The sequence below is a fragment of the Lycorma delicatula genome, chromosome 4, assembly GCF_047948215.1.
Source record: "Lycorma delicatula isolate Av1 chromosome 4, ASM4794821v1, whole genome shotgun sequence".
Taxonomy (NCBI): domain Eukaryota; kingdom Metazoa; phylum Arthropoda; class Insecta; order Hemiptera; family Fulgoridae; genus Lycorma; species Lycorma delicatula.
In genome coordinates this window covers 134771299-134793952 of record NC_134458.1, presented here as the reverse complement: position 1 = coordinate 134793952, position 22654 = coordinate 134771299, and the positions used below count along the sequence as shown (strand labels likewise).

General features: G+C 31.9%; 1 protein-coding gene across 4 annotated transcripts in view; it reads right to left on the bottom strand.

Annotated features, from left to right (window-relative positions):
• The window catches only part of LOC142323888 (ileal sodium/bile acid cotransporter-like), a 107679-nt gene that overhangs the window by 35154 nt on the left and 49871 nt on the right, over window positions 1–22654 (bottom strand). Inside the window, exon 1 of one of the 4 annotated variants that reach the window (XM_075364214.1) lies at window positions 14758–14944. The exons of the other annotated variants lie outside the window; for them this stretch is intronic. The gene's annotated coding sequence lies outside the window, so the exon portion shown is untranslated. Of the gene's footprint in view, window positions 1–14757; window positions 14945–22654 lie in introns of those variants that run through there. 4 annotated transcript variants of the gene reach the window in all.

Here is a 22654-nt window from a genome sequence, read left to right as displayed (position 1 = left end):
AATGGAATACTTGAAGAATGAAAGTAGCCAGAGGACTTTCAGGATACAATAATGCTACCAATAGAAAAAAAGATAAATACAAAGAAATGTGAAGAACACAGGATGTTAGCCTAATATCACATGCAGCTAAGGTACTTTTTTTTTGTCTTCAGTCATTTGACTGGTTTGATGCAGCTCTCCGAGATTCCCTATCTAATGCTAGTTGTTTCATTTCAATGTACCCCCTACATCCTAGATCCCTAACAATTTGTTTTACATATTCCAAACATTGCCTGCCTGCACAATTTTTTCCTTCTACCTATCCCTCCAATATTAAAGTGACTATTCCAGGATGCCTTAATATGTGGCCTATAAATCTCTCTTCTTTTAACTATATTTTTCCAACTTTTAACACCTTTTCATTTGTCAATTTATCCACCCATCTGATTTTTAACATTTTCCTATAGCACCACATTTCAAAGGCTTTTCTAATCTTTTCTTTTCAGGTACTCCGATCGTCTAAGTTTCACTTCCATGTAAAGCTACACTCCAAGCATATACTTTCAAAAATCTTTTCCTGATGTTTAAATTAATGTTTGATGTAAGCTCGTTTCGCCTGTGCTATTTGGCATATTATATCGCTCCTGCTTCATCCATCTTTAGTAATTCTACTTCCCAAATAACAATTCTTCTACCTCCATAATCTTTTCTCTTACTATTTTTATATTCAATAGACCATCTACATTATTTTTACTACATTTCATTACTTTCATTTTGTTCTTTTTTATTTTAATGCGGTAGTTCTTGCACAGAACCTTCATCCATGCCATTCATTGTTTCTTCTAAATCATTTTTACTCCCAGCTAGAATTACTATATCATCAGCAAATCTTAGCATCTTTATCTTTTCACATTGCACTATTATCTGGATCCAAATTGTTCTTTAACATCATTAACTGCTAGTTCTATGTAAAGATTAAAAAGTAAGGAGGTAGGGAACATCCTTGTCAGACTCCCTTTTTTATTACGGCATCTTTCTTATGTTCTTCAATTATTACTGTTGCTGTTTGGTTCCTGTAAATGTTGGCTGAACCCTAAGTTTTTTAAAATGCTGAACATTTTATTCCAGTCTACGTTGTCAAATGCCTTTTCTAGGTCTATAAATGCCATGTATGATGGTTTGTTTTTCTTTAATCTTCCTTCTACTATTAATCTGAGCCCTAAAATTGCTTTCCTTGTCCCTATACCTTTCCCGAAACCAAATTGGTCTTCCCCCTAACCCTTCTTCCACTCTCCTCTCAATTCTTCTGTACAGAATTCTAGTTAAGATTTTTTATGCATGGCTAGTTAAGCTAATTGTTTTGTATTCTTCACATTTATCTGCTCCTGCTTTCTTTGCTATCATGACTATAACACTCTTTTTGAAGTCTGACGGAACTTCCCCTTTTTCATAAATATTACACACCAGTGTGTATAACCTATCAATCGCTTCCTCACCTGCATTGCGCAGTAATTCTACAGGTATTCTGTCTATTCCAGGAGCCTTTCTGCCATTCCAATCTTTTAATGCTCTCTTAAATTCAGATCCAGTATTGTTTCTCCCCTTTCATCCTGTTCGACTTCCTCTTCCTCCTCTATAACACCATTTTCTAATTCATTTCCTCCATATAACTATTCCATATATTCCACCCACCTGTCGACTTTGCCTTTCATATTATAAATCAGTGTAACATCTTTGTTTAACACATTATTAGATTTTAATTTATGTACAACAAAATTTTCCTTAACTTTCCTTTATGCTCCACATATATTTTACCAATGTTCATTCCTCTTTCCACTTCTAAACACTTTTCTTTAATCCATTCTTCTTTCGCTAGTTTGCACTTCCTGTTTATAGTATTTCTTAATTGTTGATAGTTCCTTTTACTTTCTTCATCATTAGCATTCTTATATATTCTACGTTCATCCATCAGCTGCAATATATCGTCTGAAACCCAAGGTTTTCTACCAGTTCTCTTTATTCCGCCTAAGTTCGCTTCTGCTGATTTAATAATTTCCTTTTTAACATTCTCCCATTCTTCTTCTACATTTTCTACCTTATCTTTTTTACTCAGACCTCTTGCGATGTCCTCCTCAAAAATCTTCTTTACCTCCTCTTCCTCAAGCTTCTCTAAATTCCACCGATTCATCAGACACCTTTTCTTCAGGTTTTTAAACCCCATCTACATTTCATTATCACTAAATTATGGTCGCTATCAATGTCTGCTCCAGGTAAGTTTTGCAGTCAACGAGTTGATTTCTAAATCTTTGCTTAACCATGATACAATCTATCTCATACCTTGCAGTATCACCTGGCTTTTTCCATGTGTATATTCTTCTATTATGATTTTTAAACTGGGTGTTAGCAATTACTAAATTATACTTTGTGCAAAAGTCGGTCCCCTCTTTCATTCCTTTTGCCCAGCCCGTATTCACCCACTATATTTCCTTCCTTGCATTTTCCAATGCTTGCATTCCAATCTCCAACTATTATTGAATTTTTATATCCTTTTTTTGTGTTTAATTGCTTCGTCAATTTCTTCGTATACACACTCTACCTCATCATCATCATGGGCGCTTGTAGGCATATAGACATTAACAATTGTTGTCGGTTTAGGTTTCAATTTTATCCTTATTACAATGATTCTATCGCTATGCATTTTGAAATACTCTACTCTCTTCACTATCTTCTTGTTCATTATGAAACCTACTCCTGCCTGCCCATTATTTGAAGCTGAGTTAATTATTCTAAAATCATCGAACCAAAAGTCATTTTCCTCTTCCCACCGAACCTCGCTAATTCCTACATCTACATTTATCCTATCCATTTCCCTTTTTAAATTTTCTAACCTACCAACCTTTTTTAGACTTCTAACATTTCACGCTGTAACTTGTAGGATGTTATTTTTTAATTTTCTTGTGACCTCTTCCTTAGTAGTCCCCACCTGGAGATCTGAACGGGGTACTAGTTTACCTCCTGATTGTTTTACCAAGGAAGGTGCCTCCATCATTGTTATGTGAAAATGCAGAGAGCTAGCTACAGTTTCTTAGATAAAAATCAGCTGTAGTTTTCCATTTCTTTTAACTGCACAGTACTCAGACGATTGAGTGATGTTGATATGGCTGTTTAAGTCGTCCTGACCTACGCCCTTAAGAACTACTGAAAGAGCTGCTGCCCTCTTTCAGGAATCATTCCTTAGTCTGGCTCTCAACAGATACCTCTCCGTAATGGTTACACCTTCGGTCTAGCTATTCTGTATCACTGAGCATCTAGCCCCCTCACCAACGACAAGGTCTCATGATTCATAGAGAGAGAAAGTACTATTAAGGGTTCTTAATAAGAAGATATATAATAAATTTGATGGCAGTATTGATGAAGAACAGTATGAGTTTAGACGAGGTACTGGAACAAGGGAAGCTATATGGATACTAAGAGTAATAGGTGAGAGATACATGGAAAGGAGATAGAGTAGTGTATGTTGCATTTGTCGATCTAGAAAAGGCATTTGATAGGGTTAGATGGGATAAATTACTGCTAATTTGGAAGAGAAGGGAGCTGACTGGAAAGAGGAGTGCATAATAAAAGATCTGTATAATAACGAGAGAATAAAAGTGAGGGTAGGAGATGAAATGACAGGAAGGATAGTGATTGGAAGGGAAGTGAGGCAGGGATGCTGCATGTCACCAACACTGTTTAGCTGTTTAGTATATATCTGGAAGAAATAATTAAATGCTATCTGAATAGAAAAGAGGAATAAAGAAGAGGGAAGAAGAGTAGGATGCTGATGACATGGCGTTACTGGCAGAGTCAAAATAAACTAAATGTAATACTTGATGACTTAAATGAAGCTTGCAAAAGTCAGGATATAACAAAAGAAGACAAAATATATGGTATTAGGTGGGAAAAGAGAAGACGATTGAAATTAAGATAGGAAATGAAGTTTTAGAGCAGGTGAAGAAATTTCAGTACTTAGGGAGCTTTATAACTGATGACCTGACTTGCACAGTAGAAATTAAAACAAGAATATCAAAAAGTAAGCAAACATTTAATAAGAAGGGATGATGATTGATGTGTGGAAAGTTAACTCAGCATTAAGAAAGAGATTAATGAAATGTTGTATCTGGAGTGTGATGCTTTATGGAGCTGAAACATAAATGATGAGAAAGGCAGACAGAAAACGAATTGAGTCTTTTAAGATGTGGGTGTAGTGCAGAATGATAAATCTCAGATGGCAAGACCATCTGACATATGGAGGATGACAAATAAAGAAATATTAAGAATTGGAGAGAACAGGAACATGTTAAACATGACTGAATACAGGAAAAGGAACTGGCTAGGACACTGTATGAGAAGAAGGTGTTTATTAGTGGATGCGATAGAAGGCTTGGTGAATGGAAGGAAAGGAAGAAGAAGGAAGAGATTTCAAATGATGGATGGAATTATGAGAAAAAGAAAATATGTTGAAACAAAGATATTAACAAAGGACAGAATAAAGTGGAGAGCAGCAGATGTGATAGGACCTGCCCTTATAGCAGAACACTATGATTGAACAATATACTGAGAGGAAGAATATTTAATAAAAGTAAAAATAAAAAAATATATATATTAATTTTAATTTAAATTAAATTAAACATGGAAGGTATGGAAAGGTATCAAAAGGAAATTAATAATAATTTATAACAGGAGATGGCTATATTATGTACATTAGGATAGTTCATCCGCACCAATTTAATTTTTTGTTTTTAAAAACCATTCTCTAAGGTAATGTAAACTAAATAAAAAACTTTTCATAAAGAAAAATTCACTAACAAACAATCTATTCCTTAACTAAGACAAAAGTAACAAACCTTGTAGTTTTTATATTCTTTATTAATATTTTTATTTAATAATATACTACCAGAAAAAACTGAAGGATTAATTTAGAATTATAAACGTTTTTAATATAGCTGACCTTGAAAATAATCAACGGAAACCATTTAAGTAATGTATAAACAAACGATTAAAAAATAATAATAAATTTTAAAATATTTTAACACTAATAATTATATTTATGGCTTTTTTCTAATTAAACATTGGAATTTAGATAATGGTACCAATAAAAAAGTGTCTTATTAAAAGAGATTGTTAAATATTAATAATTACTAATTAACATAATAAAATAGGAAGTCGATTAATAATATTACAAGACAACAATAATAATTTTGTAACAATAGAATTGATAAAATAAATAGTTTTAAATAATAATTACAGTAATCTAATACATACAGCGCTATTATTAACTTCTTATTCTATTTGTTACTTTTTTTTAGTATTATATATTAACTTAAATAAAAATATACAGACAGAATAATAAAATAAATCTTTCAAGTTATTAAAAGATCATAATATACAAAGCTGAAATAACACAACTCAATCTCCAAAAATAATTTGCTGTATTTACTAAAACAACATTCATTAAGCATGTGCCCACTTTCATTTATTACTGTACAACAGTTAATGAGTCAAAGAAGTATATCTTTCACGTTATAACTTAATCTGAAAGAAATTATGATTTCATAATAAATTAAAATAACATTGTATGGCCAATATCACTGAATAAAAGTTTCAAAAATATCTTCTCGAAACAGATTTTGATATATGTGGAGTTGAGTCATCACTTTTCATTTGCTTTTCAAAATTTAAAACTTATTTCACAACAATGAGCATTTAAGAAAAAATTGTTTCTTCTGTTTCTTTCTAAATACTTAAAATTTACATTTTCTGTAAAATATTACTCAAAAAATGGAAAGAGAGTAAAATCTACGGTTGTTTTGAAAATAAAAGTAAAACAATTTTTTCTGTAGTTGGCAGTACGAATTTGCTCAGAATTTTACTGCACAAAGAGCCACACCTAACCAATATTCAAATACAGAATCTCTCAATGAGATATAAAGACACTTACATTCTGTCGCAGAATTAAGTGGGACAATAAAGGTTTTATTTCACCGAAAATAAAAAAATGATTCATTTTACTTTATTCTCCTTATGTACAATATTCATTTTTTAAAAGCAAACAACCAGGAAAGTTATTATCACCAAGAAGACAAGATAAATATTTCAATGGATAGTTATTTGAACCACATTTATATTATTTAAATCATCTTCTACTACAACTTCCATCTCGCTTGGGTTTTCCTTTTGATAATTATTAGTAAAAATAAATTTTTATTCCCTTCAAATTATATAACCAATGTACTGATTTTTCTTGGTTTAGTGATGTTTATCACTATCTTTTCTTTACACAATGATCCATTTCATCTTTAAAACATTTTACATGCCTATTATTCAAATCCTTCCACAATCTATCCATGATCTCTTTCTTCAGAATCCATGCTTCAATTTCACAAAAAAACAATGAGTAGAAATTATATAGTCTTTATTACAAAGACCTTTCTCATTTTATTAATACCCTTCCCCAAAAATAAAGTTTATACCTTATTGTATAATCATAGTTCTCTTTAAATATTGTTTTAAATACTTTTTCTTTTGAGCTTTCTGAAGTACTATTTTAACTTTCTATATTAACCACAAAGAAGTAGATTTCACTGGTGTTGTACAATCTAAAAAAAATTATAAATCTGATTTTATTAATGTTTAATATTAAATCCATACCCACAATCTGTTCAGTCACAATCACTTTAAACATTCAAGTTTTCCATCAACAATAATTTTAGTCTGTAAACTAAATTTACTCTTTCATTTCCCTTAATATCTGCATTTTCTTCTGTCAGGACTACTTCAGGATTATTTCCTCAGAGTACAGGCTAAAAAACAATAGTGAAGTTACATTCTCTCTGTTGTATATATTTTATCTTATTTCAATTCTATTTTAAGGCTCCTTTCTTTTATTATTATTCTAAATCCTGTATAAATTGAAGAGTATGTAAAACATGATAAGAACATAAAAAATAAATAAATCTAAAATTCAAAACATCATTTAACAGAATTAATGTAGCACCTATAATCATAACACTAATCCGATCAAATAATTATTAAAAAATTAGGAACAATGTACTAATGAATTTCCTTTTATCAAATCAGAAAAAAAGATAGAAGAATTGTCACAGTATTTGACCTATAATCAATAGTTTTATAAAAACATGATTTCTTTTTATATTTATACAATTCATATAATAATATATTAACTTGATAATTTTAATATATAACATCAAGAGTTGCATAAAAAAATTAATTTCTTATAATACGTTGGATACACCACTCAAAACCAAATTAATGTTTATACTTGTCTCAAACCAATCCTTGTACACATTTAATGTTTAAAAAAATTTATTTGAAGATTTCACACAATTATTTGAAAACAAATAGCAGTGCTCACAAAAAATTTACAATTCTTTTCTACAACAGGGATTCAACTATTATGTATCTTCAAACCCAAAAAAAACTACGATTACAGTTTTTAATCGTCAGAAATTAGAATAAGTAATTATATAAAATATAATATATTTTAGTTTTTTGAATATAATCGATCAATAGTGCAATCAAAAACATTTTTCAAAAGATAAATACAAATAAAAACCATTGTATGAGATTACATAATAAAAAACCAGCAACAGCAACACCTTTCTGACATAAACTCAAGATATGTGGTGAGATAGTTGAAATATGAACAATTTTAAACAACAAAAATGTTTAATCCCCAATCTCCTAAAGTAAAGTTTAAGGTTTCTTTTCTTAATAAAATAAAATTTTAAGATTTCAGAGAACACTCTGAACAATATTCAAAAAATCATTTAGATAAAAAATTGTATAGGTTTGATTTTTATGCATGTAAAAAATACATTGTAAAATAATCAAAACTGATCTTTTTTGTGTTATGTTATTCTTTCCCACTTTTTATTTATGAAGAAGCATAGTCCCCTCTTTACCTGTAGAAAACTGAGAATGACATAGTTCACTAACATCAATCATCATTTATGCAATTAATACTTGTTTACTTTATATAAATCCATCAGCATCAATTTAATATACAGTAAATTTTCAAACATTGTGCACTCATTTAAAATACATATGTTTTCATAAAGCAGACATTCTCAAAGGAAGTACAATTTCTTGAGTAAAATAAAATAAATGCCATTGGAATTTGTGAATGCAATACATTAACTGGTAACCTAAATTATAATATAGAAGCAAAAACAAAGTTTGTAAATACTGTCAGAAATCTGTTCATGAAAGAAGATTAAGACATTTTTAATTTTATATTTGATATAAAGTAGAAATGAAAATTTTGTATATGCGATTACGTTAACAGATATAGATTAAAACTTACAATGTGTACTCAAGGAATTATTTGTTATTAGATAAAAAAAATTGTACGGGGTTTGATTTTCATGCATGTAAAAAATACACTGTACAATAATCAAAACTGATTAATCATCCCTGCCAAAGCAGGGAGTAATTGAAAACAAAAAGAAAAACAAGCCTGATTAAAGGTGGCACAATGTTTAATTTTCTTTTCGAAAAATTATTTTTTTATAACAAAAAGTAACGGAAACAATTATTTTCTTAATTTTCAAATTTTCTTTAATAGTCTGTTCAACATGTTTAATCAATTTTCCAAATATTTATTCTTAAGTTTTTAATTTGTTTTGTATTAAAGAAAACCAATGCAGTGACTGAACGATAAATGTAGTAAAAACAAATTTTTTTATCAACATTTTGTAATTCTAAATTAATATGACTAATAAAACAGCAGATAATTGTATTCGTATAGAACACAGTTGCAGCATTCTTATAGAACAGCAGTAAATGAACCATCCTGTTGTAATGTATTATACTTCATATTATATGTAAATTGAAAAACCAACAGTCTTGCATATTATAAGTTAATTAATCATATTCATCCATTTAAGGAATGTAGTAAGTAATGATATGGGAAAATTTTACAAATTAGTCACACTTTAAAAACAGGTTTCCCATCTGATAATAATATCCCTGCTTCAGGTGAGTTAAATCATTTTAATAATAATTGTTAATCCACAGATGATATTTTACAGGATAAGCAGTTATGCCGAGGCCTTTTGTAGTCAATGAAATTTTAGATGCCCTTTTAAAACCGAGTTAATTATTATGATTAAAAGAAGTAAAAATAAAATGGCACTGGGTATAACTAGATTCCTTCTGAGTCTTTTTTTAAAAATCCATACAATTTTTCTTCAGAAGCAGGTGACACATACAACAAAATTTATGAAACTGAAGCGATAAGTAATTGTTTCAAAAACTCAATTTCATTTATACTTCATAAAGGAGATGATTTATGATGAGCATCTAATTGCAGAGGAATATAATCAAGAAGATATATATTAGTTGACATTGAATAGATTCTTCCAACACTTTGGATAGAGCATCCAAATACTGAAAGAATTTCAAGCTGGAGTCAGCCAATATTAAAGACCAGCAGATAACGTTCATAATTTGATTAATGTTATTAAAGTTGCTATGAATAATAAACATAAAACCATAAAACATAAGAACAGCAAAGAATTTACAAATTTATTAGGCAGAAGTGACAATAAAACAGAAAACAAATGGTTACTGTAATAACAGAAACAATACTGGCTTAACTTAAATTACAAATAACAAATTTTTTAGCAACAGAAGGAAAATTCCATTTTGTATCCATTCTTACCTTTTTGCAGTAAGAAAAAATAATACAATTTAAATATTTCTTCCAAAATTATTAAAAAAGATTCATGAAATATAAAACATTACAAGCTATCTGCTTCAGAGTTAAATTCTGTAATGTTTGCAGTTTCATCCATATCCATGGTATTAATTATTTTCTGGATGCTAAAAGCTACTAAACTGATGCTAATTGCATACTAATTTTGGAGGAAGAATAAAAGTGATAAGTTTCGAATGTATTTATTATATTAAAATCTATTCACACAGAATGAAAAAAGTAAAGAAGATTAAAATAATCAACAGTGCTAAATTTTGTGATACAATTTTTTTCCTTTTATGCCCATTTTCCCCTATATTTTTTCTGAGATTGGATGAGCAATTTGACAGGAGTTTTACAGCGTGATAGACTCCAACCAGTCAGGAATTTTTCTAAAGCCAGTCTACTTGGAAGGAATTAAGTATGAAAATTTATAATGAGATAAATGTCAATTTGGATTCAAATCCACAACCTTCTGAATGAAAGACAGAGTTGCTACTACTCCCTACAGAGGTTGGCATCTTAGTGTTTACAACTTAAACCAGTCAATCCTAAACATTAACTTTCTTTTTTACATACCAGTTAGTTCTACTACAAAAAACTATCATTATTAATTCTTTAAAAAACAAATTTTTGTTTACGCCCATCCCCAGAAAACTTGTAACACAATAACATAAAGAACAATAATAACGAAACAAAAAAAAGTGTTTACAATAAAATTCATATACATACAAAGAAAGTTTCAATCCCAGTAAAGGCTACAAAACAAACATTTGACTACTGAAAAGTAAATTTTGCTACTGTACTAGTAATAGACGGTTAAAAAATCCCATTTACTTTATCCTAGTATAGACACTAGGAATTACATACCTGCTTGGTTCCATAACAATAATAATGCAGAAATACAAGGAGGATAAAGCAAAAAAGCCAGAAAATCTAAACTTTTACCACTGTTAAACAAAAATCATTACTCCTAAAAAAAGGAACTACCTGTTAATAGGAATTTCTCTTCCTTGATTGACATAACTATAAAAATCTGGATACGTAACCACACAATATTTTTGAAAAAAAAAACTTTTAAGACAAACTGAAATTTACAACCTTTCCCTGAATTTAATTTTGAATGATTTTTTAAAGAATTTCAAATAAACTTTGTTCAACGTTAGAAAGTAAAATTATATATTGAAAATATAAAGCAAGTTTGTTTGATGAGGTAAGTAATTAAATGACCAATCTAGAAAATAAAAAAAGTAAATCTATCAGATTTAAATTTTTAATTTCTAATAAATTCAACATAATCGTCCCTTCGGTATATAATACAAATAGTTCACATAAAAATGAAGTGATTATTAGAGTTCTTAAAAAAAAAATTTTCTTGTTTTTACCTCAGAATACCCTAAATAAATTTTTGAATAAACTTAAAATATATGCCACATGCCACTTCATCCATTACAATCAGTATCAAATGTATTTATAAAATATGTGCAAGTTTAAGCAAACATTTTTGAAGAACAACTTGTTAACATTATTATATATATTATGTAGAAGTTAAACTTTGCATAAAATTAAAAACAAAACAACACCTAAACAAAAAATACACTACCCATTAATGTTGTCCAGCCGATAACAATGCCCTACAACCAAGACCAAGAAACAGAATGTAATATTGCCGGGCCTCTAGATACAAAAAGTCCTTTTGAATATTATTTACACTTCAATTAAATATAAAGGTACACATTTGGAATTTTAGAAAAACATTTTAAAATGTTTATTCTATGATCTACAAAACTTGATATCATCTTTTCTGATTTTAAAAAGCTTTAAAATTGGATATCGAAAAAAGGAAATAGGTTATTTTTTGTTCACCTTCCAAAACAAATTTAAAAACTTTCTTTAAAAAAAAGAAAATTAATTAACACAGCTTTTTTCTTTTTCCTGTTTAGCCTCCGGTAACTACCGTTTAGATAATTCTTCAGAGGATGATTGAGGATGATATGTATGAGTGTAAATTAAGTGTAGTCTTGTACATTCTCAGTTCGACAATTCCTGAGATGTGTGGTTAATTGAAACCCAACCACTAAAGAACACGAGTATCCACGATCTACTATTCAAATCCATGTAAAAATAACTGGATTTACTAGGACTTGAACGCTGTAACTCTCGACTTCCAAATCAGCTGATTTGGGAAGACGCGTTAACCACTAGACCAAACTGGTGGGTTACACAGACATTTAACACAGCTAAAAATGTTTTATGCAACATGCAACAATAGTATTTGATGAACCGTTCCTGGAAACTTCCTTAAACTCAGAGATACTTACTTTTAAAACCGGTAGCAAAATTATAATAAGCACAAACATGTAAGGAAAACATGTTTTTATATCAGACATGATTCATTGCATTATGCTCCTAGTAAACAGAGATAAATCATACAACAATATTTAATTTTAAAAAAACATTGTATTTTTAAAAGCTTTTATTTAACTCGCTTTAGGCATAATCAAATCTTGCGACTGCTATGTCTTTTGATCTATTGTATGAAAATCAATGAAATTTGGTACACGTATGTAACTTCGATGACAATACAGCACTACAGTGTCGAAATTTTATATGACCCGCCCCCACGCGCTACCCCTACACTAAATTCATGCATTTAGTTGAAAATTTTCATTTCTCATGAACTATCCTATGAAAATGATTGAAATTTGGTACACATATGTAACTTCAATGTGTAAAAATAAATATTTTTACTTTTTTAAAAGCTTTTATTTTTAGTCTTAAAAAAAATACAAAAAAAATTACAAAAATATATTTGATTACATATAAAAAATTATTTTTTAAAAAAGCTTTTATTTAACTAATATTAATATTAACATTAATAAAAAAAGGAAATAAATTAGAAAAACCCTCGAAAAAGTAAAAAATAAGAATTAAATCAAATTCAGAATTTTAAACAAAAGAATATAATATATTAACAAATATAAAAATGCACTGAAAAGTAAAAAATAAATTACATAAATATCTAATAAATAACCAACAAATAAATGTAATAATTATTAAATTTTAAAATTATAAGTAATGAAAATATTTAGTTAAATAAAAGCGTGGTACAGTTTTTATAACAATGTTTTCAAATAAGTATTTATAGACATTTGCTGTATTTTAAAATATATTTTTCGTTTAATGAGGTTGTTTAGTATATGTATATATTTTATTTATCTGTAATAAAATAACTCAAGTTTTAATTTTTTGATGGTTCAAATCTGCACCGAGATGAGCTTTAAGGGTTAATAAGATTAAAAACAAAAATTAAATTTAGAAATCTTGCACAAAGTTATTACATTTTGAAGGTAATCTGAAAAATTATTAATTATTATCATTATTATAATTGTAATCATAATTATGAATTCATTAAATAAAAATTCGTAATTAATTAAAATGAAACTTTTAGTGGAAAGAGTGCGTTCAATTTGGCTTAGATTACAAGTAGAATTCGACGATGAACTTCAACTATGTGAGAACACGTAGAAAGAAAGCAAGTGGGTGCATTTTCACAGATTGTTACTTGTAGCTAGTCAGTCTCAACTGGAGAGGTTCCAGCAGACCTTTCCGCCTCCTCGCATCGTTATTGAAAATGAAAATTAATTCTTGTAAAAATAAATGTTGTGTTGTTTTAAATAAATTATAAAAACTGCACTACACTTTTATTTAACTAAATATTTTCATTACTTTTAATTTTTTTTAATAATTATTACATTTATTTATTTTTTATTTATTGGTTATTTATTAGATATTTATATAATTTATTCTTTACTTTTCTGTGCATTTTTATATTTGTTAATATATTTTATTTTTTTGTTTAAAATTCTCAATTTGATTTAATTCTTATTTTTTACATTTTAGAGTTTTTCGAATTTGTTTCCTTTTTTATTAATGTTAATATTAATATTAGTTAAATAAAAGCTTTTTTAAAAAATAAATTTTTATATGTAATCAAATATATTTTTGTAATTTTTTTTTTGTATTTTTTTTCCAAATGTTCATCGTATTAATTATGATAATAAAAACAGAAAAATATAAATAAAAGAAAAATCTTCTGCAAAACGATGTAGTGTAGTTTGACAACACTGGACATTATTTGCCAGGTAGGAAAGATATACAACTTGACTAAGCGTACGATTCATCAAGAAGAGACAGCAGTACTAGCTCACATTATGTTGCACTAGAAGGATAGTCTTATAAAGAGTGGTACAGTGGTAGAGGTATAAGATAGGGTCAAGTCTTTAATTGTTATTTTACAACACAGTCAACCAAATTTGTTTGCAATAAACAAATTTTTTGTCATGTAAAATTTATGTTCTACATTAACATGTTTTGTTTTATTTATGTTAATAAATGAATTTTTTAACTTACCATTATTTCATAATAACATTATATGTTATGTTTAAAAGCAATATGGCAATTATTAAAAAAAAAAATAATAATAAATCAGACTCTAAACAATGAACACAAATACTGCATAATAAATAATTAAAAAGAAATGACTGAATAATATTAAATACATCATGTAGAAAAAAATTCTGTTATAATCTTATCACTAAACATAGATACTGAACTAGAGTGTAGTCACATTTTTATAAATTCTGATTAATCAGTTAGCTGAAGTAAATAAAACGCAATTTAAAAAAAAAGGCATCCACAAATATTTAAAATGAACGTAATAATAAATTATGGGGAGGTCAGTTTGTCTAAAATGTTAGGTCATTCCTACTATCAGAAGTAGCATCGCATATCAGAAGCAACAATTACTATCAGAAGCAGCAATCCGTATCGTGACCATTGTGCACAGTGACAATTCTGCATGGCTTAAATTGTACATAATACGCCTAGTCTGCATTCTTTTACAGGTTACTGAATAATTACAGGTTTTATTTATTTATTTATTTTTTTAATTATTTATTCTTATTAACATAATCTTAATTTATTTTTAAATTATATAACATAATATTTGAATGACATACCAAAATCAAACCTCCCTCATATTTCTGCAAAGCCCCAATAAAAGTGTGTGGAATCTTTAATAAAAAATTTTTACATAAATGTATAATCAACTGATTATAATCCGACTAAGCTTCAGAAAAGGTTACTGGATGAACATCATCGCTATTGAAAATGAAAATATTTAAAGTTTCATTACAAGCACAGTACGAAACAATAACCGAGGTAAAATACATAATTTATAAAAACTATGATCACACTATTTCAAAGATTTAGTTCTCCAACCGCAATATTAAAACTACTGAAATACTGTAGAACACGAGATACCATTTAAGTAATATGACAACACAACAATATTTAGCATTACTATCAATAATTACAAAACACATTAAGCAACCACGACACTACGATTATGTATAGTTGTAGTATGTTAAGCAACTGTTATACACTTATACAACTGAAATACCTTATCAGAAAAATTATGTATACTATTAACACAAAGATAACATCCAAAATGTTAAAAGCAATTTGTTGTTCAGGTGTAGCACAAGAGAGCCGGCCATGTTAGTAGATATAAACACAAAAAACCTTTGTGTAATTAATTATGTATTACGTAAATAAACTGTTTTATTAAGTCCTATAAAAAAAAATTTGTGAACTAAAATATTCTACAAAATACACATAAAATTCGTAACATAATTCTGAATGAGAATAAAACCATCTTTTTTTTAAAAACAATAAAAACTTATAATTCAACATAAAAACCAGCTGCATAATATAATAATTACTCTTCATAAGAAAAGTAGGACAAAACAATTTATCACAGTAACTTTCTAAAAACTACAGCATGTCTTAACTACAGGACCTTGAGATCTAAGAGAAAATATCAGGATCAACTTACTTATTAAACTAGTCAGCAAAATCATATCATATGATTACTTTAGAATAAAAAAATAAAAGTTTTATATGTATAAGAATTGAAAATTTGGTTTAAATGTACTATGAATGTTCTATCACTCAGTTCTAAAGCTCTAGCAAGGAGCATTTTGTCCAACAAAAAAAAAGATACAAGGAAACAAGTTTTCTTTACAATTCTCAAAAAAAAAAAATTATTAAACAAATGTTATTACAAAATTAAAGTACCCAGCAAGTGTTATCCACACTCTAAATTTTGAATTAAAAAGTAATATGAAGTGGATCAAGATTATGATCAAGTGAAGCAATACAAGATAATGATTTTTAGTAATAATTTACAAAGAAAAATTCAAAATTAAAACAGCAAGTACTATTTCTTTCTAATTTATCTCCCTTTGCACATTTTTTGAGACTGCCAATTTTAAGGTAATTTGGTAGAAAAAAATTTGTAATCTCGACTTTCCTTAGAAAGTCTCCTTAATTCAACTTAACAAGCGAACATGGAATTTTTTTATGAATCAAGAGATTATTATAAATTAAAAATAATGACTTAATAGAGGATGGCACATCACAATGACTTACTTCTTGTCTAGAAACAGCAAGACAAGCGAACAAAATGTGAGCTTGCATCTAGTTCTAGAGGGCTCTACCAAGCTACGTGCCACTCGCTAACCATGATTTCATCACCTACATCTCCTTGTAATACCATACATGAATATATATCCCAGTTGGGCACAAGACACCACCTCCTTCACAAATCGTTGTAAACTGGTGAATAAGATCTGAATTGTTCACTCACCGACATTCCTAACTGCCAATCAAAATCCACCATGCCCACTTAAACAAGATCCTTTTCACCCAACTTTTATTTCATTGGTTTCTCCATGGACATGGAAGTCCGAATGTGATCTATGAGGCGTAAAGTAAAAGCCACCACCAGCAAAGTCAGATTGAAATACGAGATGGTTCGAAAAGAACATCCCTGAAGTTTCAAAATGCAACCTACCTACCAAAAGTGATAAGGACTAATACTCCTTTCCTATCAAACATGCAAATCTCAATTGGCTGATGAAGTAATATTATGTCGTCATCTCAATATCACTCGAAACTAACAGAAACTGTGATAAGACTACGCATACGAATCTACAGAATGTATTACAGCCGAGCTCCAGCTCTTCAAATTAAGTACCCAATATAGGATAGGGCTCCAGGGTTCAATTCAAGAATTATAAGGGTTCAACTAGAAAAAAAATCACTTAATACAAAGAATTAAATTAAACAAGCTTCATGATTCATCATAAGTATGGCACTTTTGAATACAGCACATAATAATAGAGGTTTCACTAAAAAATTTCTTTACTTCAATATTTGGGGACTAAAAATTAAATAAAAATCAGGTACAGATTGCCAAACCAAGAAAATCTTACCTCAAATTTGCCTCATCTTTCAACTTTACCTAGATACCGGTGAAATGATGTGCACAATATTTTACATCGACAGAATGGATATCTTTCAGGAATTACAAGGGTAAGTCAATTATTATCTGCAATGTAGTTATAAATTTTATTGCAATACATATAGGAAACTTACATGTACATCATTTTTCAACATAGTACACTAACATTTCAACAAACTTGGTCCATCGTTGCACAAGCTTCCTGATGCCCTCATAAAAGAAGGTTTTCGGTTGAACTGTGAGCCCAGAATGCATCAGTTCTTTCACCATTTTGTCCGAGGTAAATCAATGGCCCCTTAATGCCTCTTTGAGTGGACCAAACAAATGGTAGTCAGAAGGGGGCAAGATCAGGACAATACAGAGGATGAGCCAGTACTTCAAAGTTGAGTTTCTGGAGCGTTTCAGCAGTGTGGGCAGCAGTATGTGGACAGGCATTGTCGTGCAACAACACAACACCTTTCGACAGCAGTCCTCGACGTTTGCTTCGAATTGCAGGCTTCAGCTTGGCAGTAAGCATCTCACTGTAACGCGCAGTTTATTGTCATGCCCCTTTCCTCATAATGTTCCAGTACTGGCCCTTGTAAGTCCCAAAAAACCATAAGCATCAGTTTTCCTGCTGATGGTTGGGTCTTGAACTATTTTTTGCGGGCGAATTTGGATGTTTCCATTCCATACTCTACCTTTTACTCTCTGGCTTGTAATGATGGATCCATGTTTTGTCACCAGTGATGATTCTGTCTAAGAAGATGTCCTGCTCATTACCATAGCGATCCAAATGTTTTTGGCAGATGTCCAAGCAAGTTTGTTTATGCAACTGTGCGAGTTGTTTTGGGACCCATCTTGCACAGACTTTATGGAACTCAAGTCTGTTGTGGATGATTTCGTAGGCAGAACCCTGCCTAATTTGCAGACGATGTGCCACTTCATCAATAGTTACTCGTCTGTCTAAGAAAACCATCTCACGTGCATGCTCAATGTTTTCCTCATTTGTGGCGGTAAACGGTCGTCCGGCTCCTTCGTCGTGCATAACACGACCATTTTTGAATTTTTCAATCCATTCGTAGAGACACTCTATTACGGCAGCACACTGTTCCCTTACTGTACCGAAAGTCTTCGATGAATTTCGGCCCAGGGGCCGAAAAGGTGTATCAGGATACACCTTCCAACCACAAAAAACGGATCACTGAACGTTGCTCTTCTTTGGTGCAAACAGAAAGCGGATCAGCCATGGTAACGGCAGGACAGCGATAATGGAACTAACCTAGCAGCAACAAACCTACACAGACATAACAACAATTAAACCACGCATGCGTCATCTACGCAACACGACAGTACTACCAACATAAACAAAAATATAACTAATATGCAGATAATAATTGACTTACCCTCTAATTTGTAATCAACCAAACAAAGAATAAGATTCTACACTTTATTCACTCTTCTTGAGAGTGAATAATGTTACACTGAAGAATACAATAAAGGAGTGAATGGAAAGAAAGACAATTTCGCATCACGAGACCAAAAATACTACCTTAAGGAAAATTCAAGTGTTCTCCATTCCATCCACAAACGCTCCAGGATGACAACAGCACATTATTGGTTAATGATTTCGCTGTTACAACAATATTTCCTCTGAAAATTAAAGAAGCATTCAAGATCAAGAAAACAGTTCCGGAAGGAACCTTACTCTTTCCGAAATTAGTTAGCATGTATCCAATTGAACTAGAAACCGTTGAGCTAGAACTGAAGGTTTTTCGTAACTTTTATTTTTTTAAGTTCAGTGAAGATATTTAAATACATAAGAAATTTTAAATACTGCCAGAATCACTAAACATAATCTTCAGTTCAAATTCACAAATCTTAACGTTCTTAAACATGTTTAAGGATCGAAAATTAAGAATCTTATTTTGAATCTCAACCGGAATATCAATTCTGAAACTTATTTGGCATACGTTAAATCAGATCCATACACTTTTCTTCACGACGCTTAAATATTAGATTAACATGTACGAGAATCAATCCTGTGACTATTAATGGCTGCTACTATTACTTGCTTTTTTTTTAATTACTCTTACAGAAGTAACAGTTGGTTATAGAGTCTCGCGGATATTGTAAATGGCGGTAGGTGTTTTTGAAGCTCCTGGTTTTTTCTAAATTATAGTGGTAAAAAATGTGTTTTTTACAGTTTTTTTTGTGTAAAATGTTAATACTAAGGGCGGTGGTCATTCTGATACACGAGTTAAAAATTAATCTCCGTTCATTAGTTTTAATTTGATAGTGTGTTAAATATCGAAGCGTGCACCCACATGGCTAAGTACATACGATTATTTATATTAGTTTAAAGCATATTTAAAGACTTTTAGTAGTTTTATTAAACATTTTGGTTTTATATTGGCGTACTTAACGGTTTTTTTTTAAATTCGTTAAAACCCGTTGATTTATTTTTTTGGTACGTTATACTTGTGGCTACTTGCTCACTAACTTTTTCGATCTGTAAATTATAATTATAAGTGTTACTTAGTTTGGTAGAGTGTATAAAATCCTGGTTAAAATTCATAGTTTTAAGCCCTTTGCGAAGGGACTTTCGGTACAGCAAGGGCTGGCTAACTTTGCTGCTTTTCAAAATATCTTTTTAGATGTCTATAGTGTCTTACACGATATTTTCCTGAGTGCGGTGATATAATTTGTTTGAAAAAATCATTTTTTTATCGTTGGCCACCTCGTGGGTGCACCCACGTGGTGGCTAAATTTCTAGTTTGAGGACCGATCGGTATGAAATCTTTACAGGTTACGCAAATAGTGATTACGATTAAGTCCACATAAAGTTTTCGATTTTTTTTTTTTGTATACATTTTACCAAATTTTCCAAGTGCGTAAGTAGCGGGAAAGGCGAATTTTGCGGCATTATATATAAAATTAATTTAGTTTTCCTTTATAAATCTAAGTGTTTTAATAGGTTTTCGTGGCCCCAATTACTCTTTAGGATAAATTAATCTACTTAAATTACAATAATTTCCTGCGCCCTTTACAACAGTGTTATTTTTACTTTATTCCCCTCCCAAAGGCGCCTCAATCATCGGACTCGAAAAGAGATCCTCATTTTAAATTCGGACAGTACTTACGTATGACCCACCACCTAAATGGAAGAAACGCCAAGAAAAGCGGCTGAAACCACAATGAAGGGTAAATCGACGCAGCAAGAGAACAAGGAGTTCACTCCTGCACAGGCTTCCACTTGCACACCCCTGCCAGTATTACAGGCAAAAAGGCTGCCCAACAAAACCGAGGCAGACAACAGAAAAAAGGTAAATAACATAAAGCTGAAGCAGACAACCACCGAAGAAATAGAAGTCCCTTCTGAACTGGAAGATCTTGTAGTAAGATTCGAACGGCAAGCGGCAGAACTTCAGAAAAATGGACAGATAAGTGAAAGGTGGCATCAAGGATCTTTGATGAGGTTGATGTGAATATAGCAGTGAAGGATCTCAGAAGGCTGGTTATCGGCTCAATCTTTAATACAGAAAAAAGTACAGCCGACGCGTCAGCACAAACGACGCTCACGATAGGATGTTCAATTACGGATGGCCTCAACAACGGCGTTTCTGAGACACAGATGATTGAATTTATAGAACAAATTGGCCAAAGAAAGCTTTTAAAAACACACATGCTGGATTGCACACATAGCTGAGGGAGCAACAAACGTAGCGGCAGTGATATGAGATGGCTTCAGGAAGGAAAATTGCTAGACACACTGGCGGCCAAGATCCCTAGATGGCCTGACTCATGAACAAAGCTGGAATCCAGACTAGAAAGATGATCTCGGCAGCATTAGAGGCCAGGTTGATCGGAAATACGAAAAGAGAAAATCTGCCGAGGTTCGACGCCGCATTTCATGCGGCGTTCGTCGATACAAACGATGGTACCGAGCTCGCGCAGACTCCGGTTGATATATTTACAAATTACTTAACGGTGGCTGGGGGTAATAGACAGAAATATATAGACACAAGGTGGCAACATATGTCCGTATGACACTAGAATGTGATGCGAGGAGGAATGGACGGAACACCACCTCATAGCACCGGAAGGCAGACTATCAGTGATGTGGAGCAGTACTGAACCGAGAGGACACATATAAGACGCAGACAGTAGTAGTAAAGTCGAAAACACCTTACGCAGACCTGCTGAAGTCAGTCAGAAAGGAGGTCGTGATCCCAAAAACGACAGAAATATTGTCCATAAGGAAGAATGGAGAAAATACGGAGATCAAGGTCAGGAAGGAGAAGCACGCTGCCGGAGCACTTAACAGGCGCTAACCTCAGTTGTACAGGAGGGGAGTGTCCTAACCAAATCCAAGACGGTTACAATAAGAATACGAGATTTGGAGGGAGACATAGAACCCGAAGAGATTCTAAGTGGACTCACTTCGGCCATTGGGGAGCCGCTGCCGGAGAACTTAAAGGCGACAGCTAGGCCCGGATATGGAGGGTCCGGAGTGGCCACGTGCCAGATACCGGCAGCTCATCCCATACTGATCGTACAGAAGGGAAGGATTAAAATAGGAATGGTCTCCATCGGAGTTGATATTGTAGATCTGCTCCAACCCTGTTTCCGTTGTCTGGAGACGGGATATATTGCGAGCCACTGCAAGGGTGAAGTCACAGAGGGTGCCTTTTTCAACTACGGAGGAGCAGGACACCATGCTGCTGAGCGCAATGGGAAGCCGTAATGCATCCCTTCGAAGTTGAGAATGACCCGTCGGGGAGACCCTATAAGCTTCTCGTGAGAAATGCGTTAAAACCCAGAGCTCCTGCTTCACGGGAGGAATCGGAGGTTAGACGCATTGTAGAGGACATCCCACACGGGGACGCACTTGCGGAAGATACAGGCAAGAACTGAGCTCTTGATGCCGTTCACCGATGCGAACTCGCAGCGGCAGTAGATCATCTACCAAACTTAACGGTAAAAGGTGGCGGCCCGGGCTCGGTACGGTACGATATTGGACGTATACAACGCCTGCCTAAGGGAGGGCATTTTCCCAGGAAAATGGAGAACACAGAGACTAATCCTTGCGCAAAAGCCTGGAAAGGACTCGGAGCTACCCTCATCATACAGACCTCTTGCCATGATCGATGCTCTAGCCAAGCTGTTTTAGCGGATGATTCAACAGAGATTAGAAGATGCGATCAAAGGGGGTGGCCTCTCCGAGAATCAATATGGTTTTCGGAGGGGTAGATCGGCCCCTGATGCAGTGGTCGCCATCCTTCGAATAGCGGAAGGGATCATCAGGGGAGAAGAAAACCGGGTCAGGCAGTCTATGCGTATTGGAGACACTTGATGTGGAAACGCCTTCAACAGTATCTCACACGCAGCAATAGGCAAGGCCTTGATAACACGCAGTTCATCCATATATAACAAAAATTATAATGTCGTATTTGACCGGCGTAAATTACGCTGTTAAGTGGAGAAAGGGGTCAGTGGAGCGAATCATCGAAAGGGGAGTTCCACAGGGGTCGGTACTAGGACTGACTTTAAGGAATATTGTGTATGAC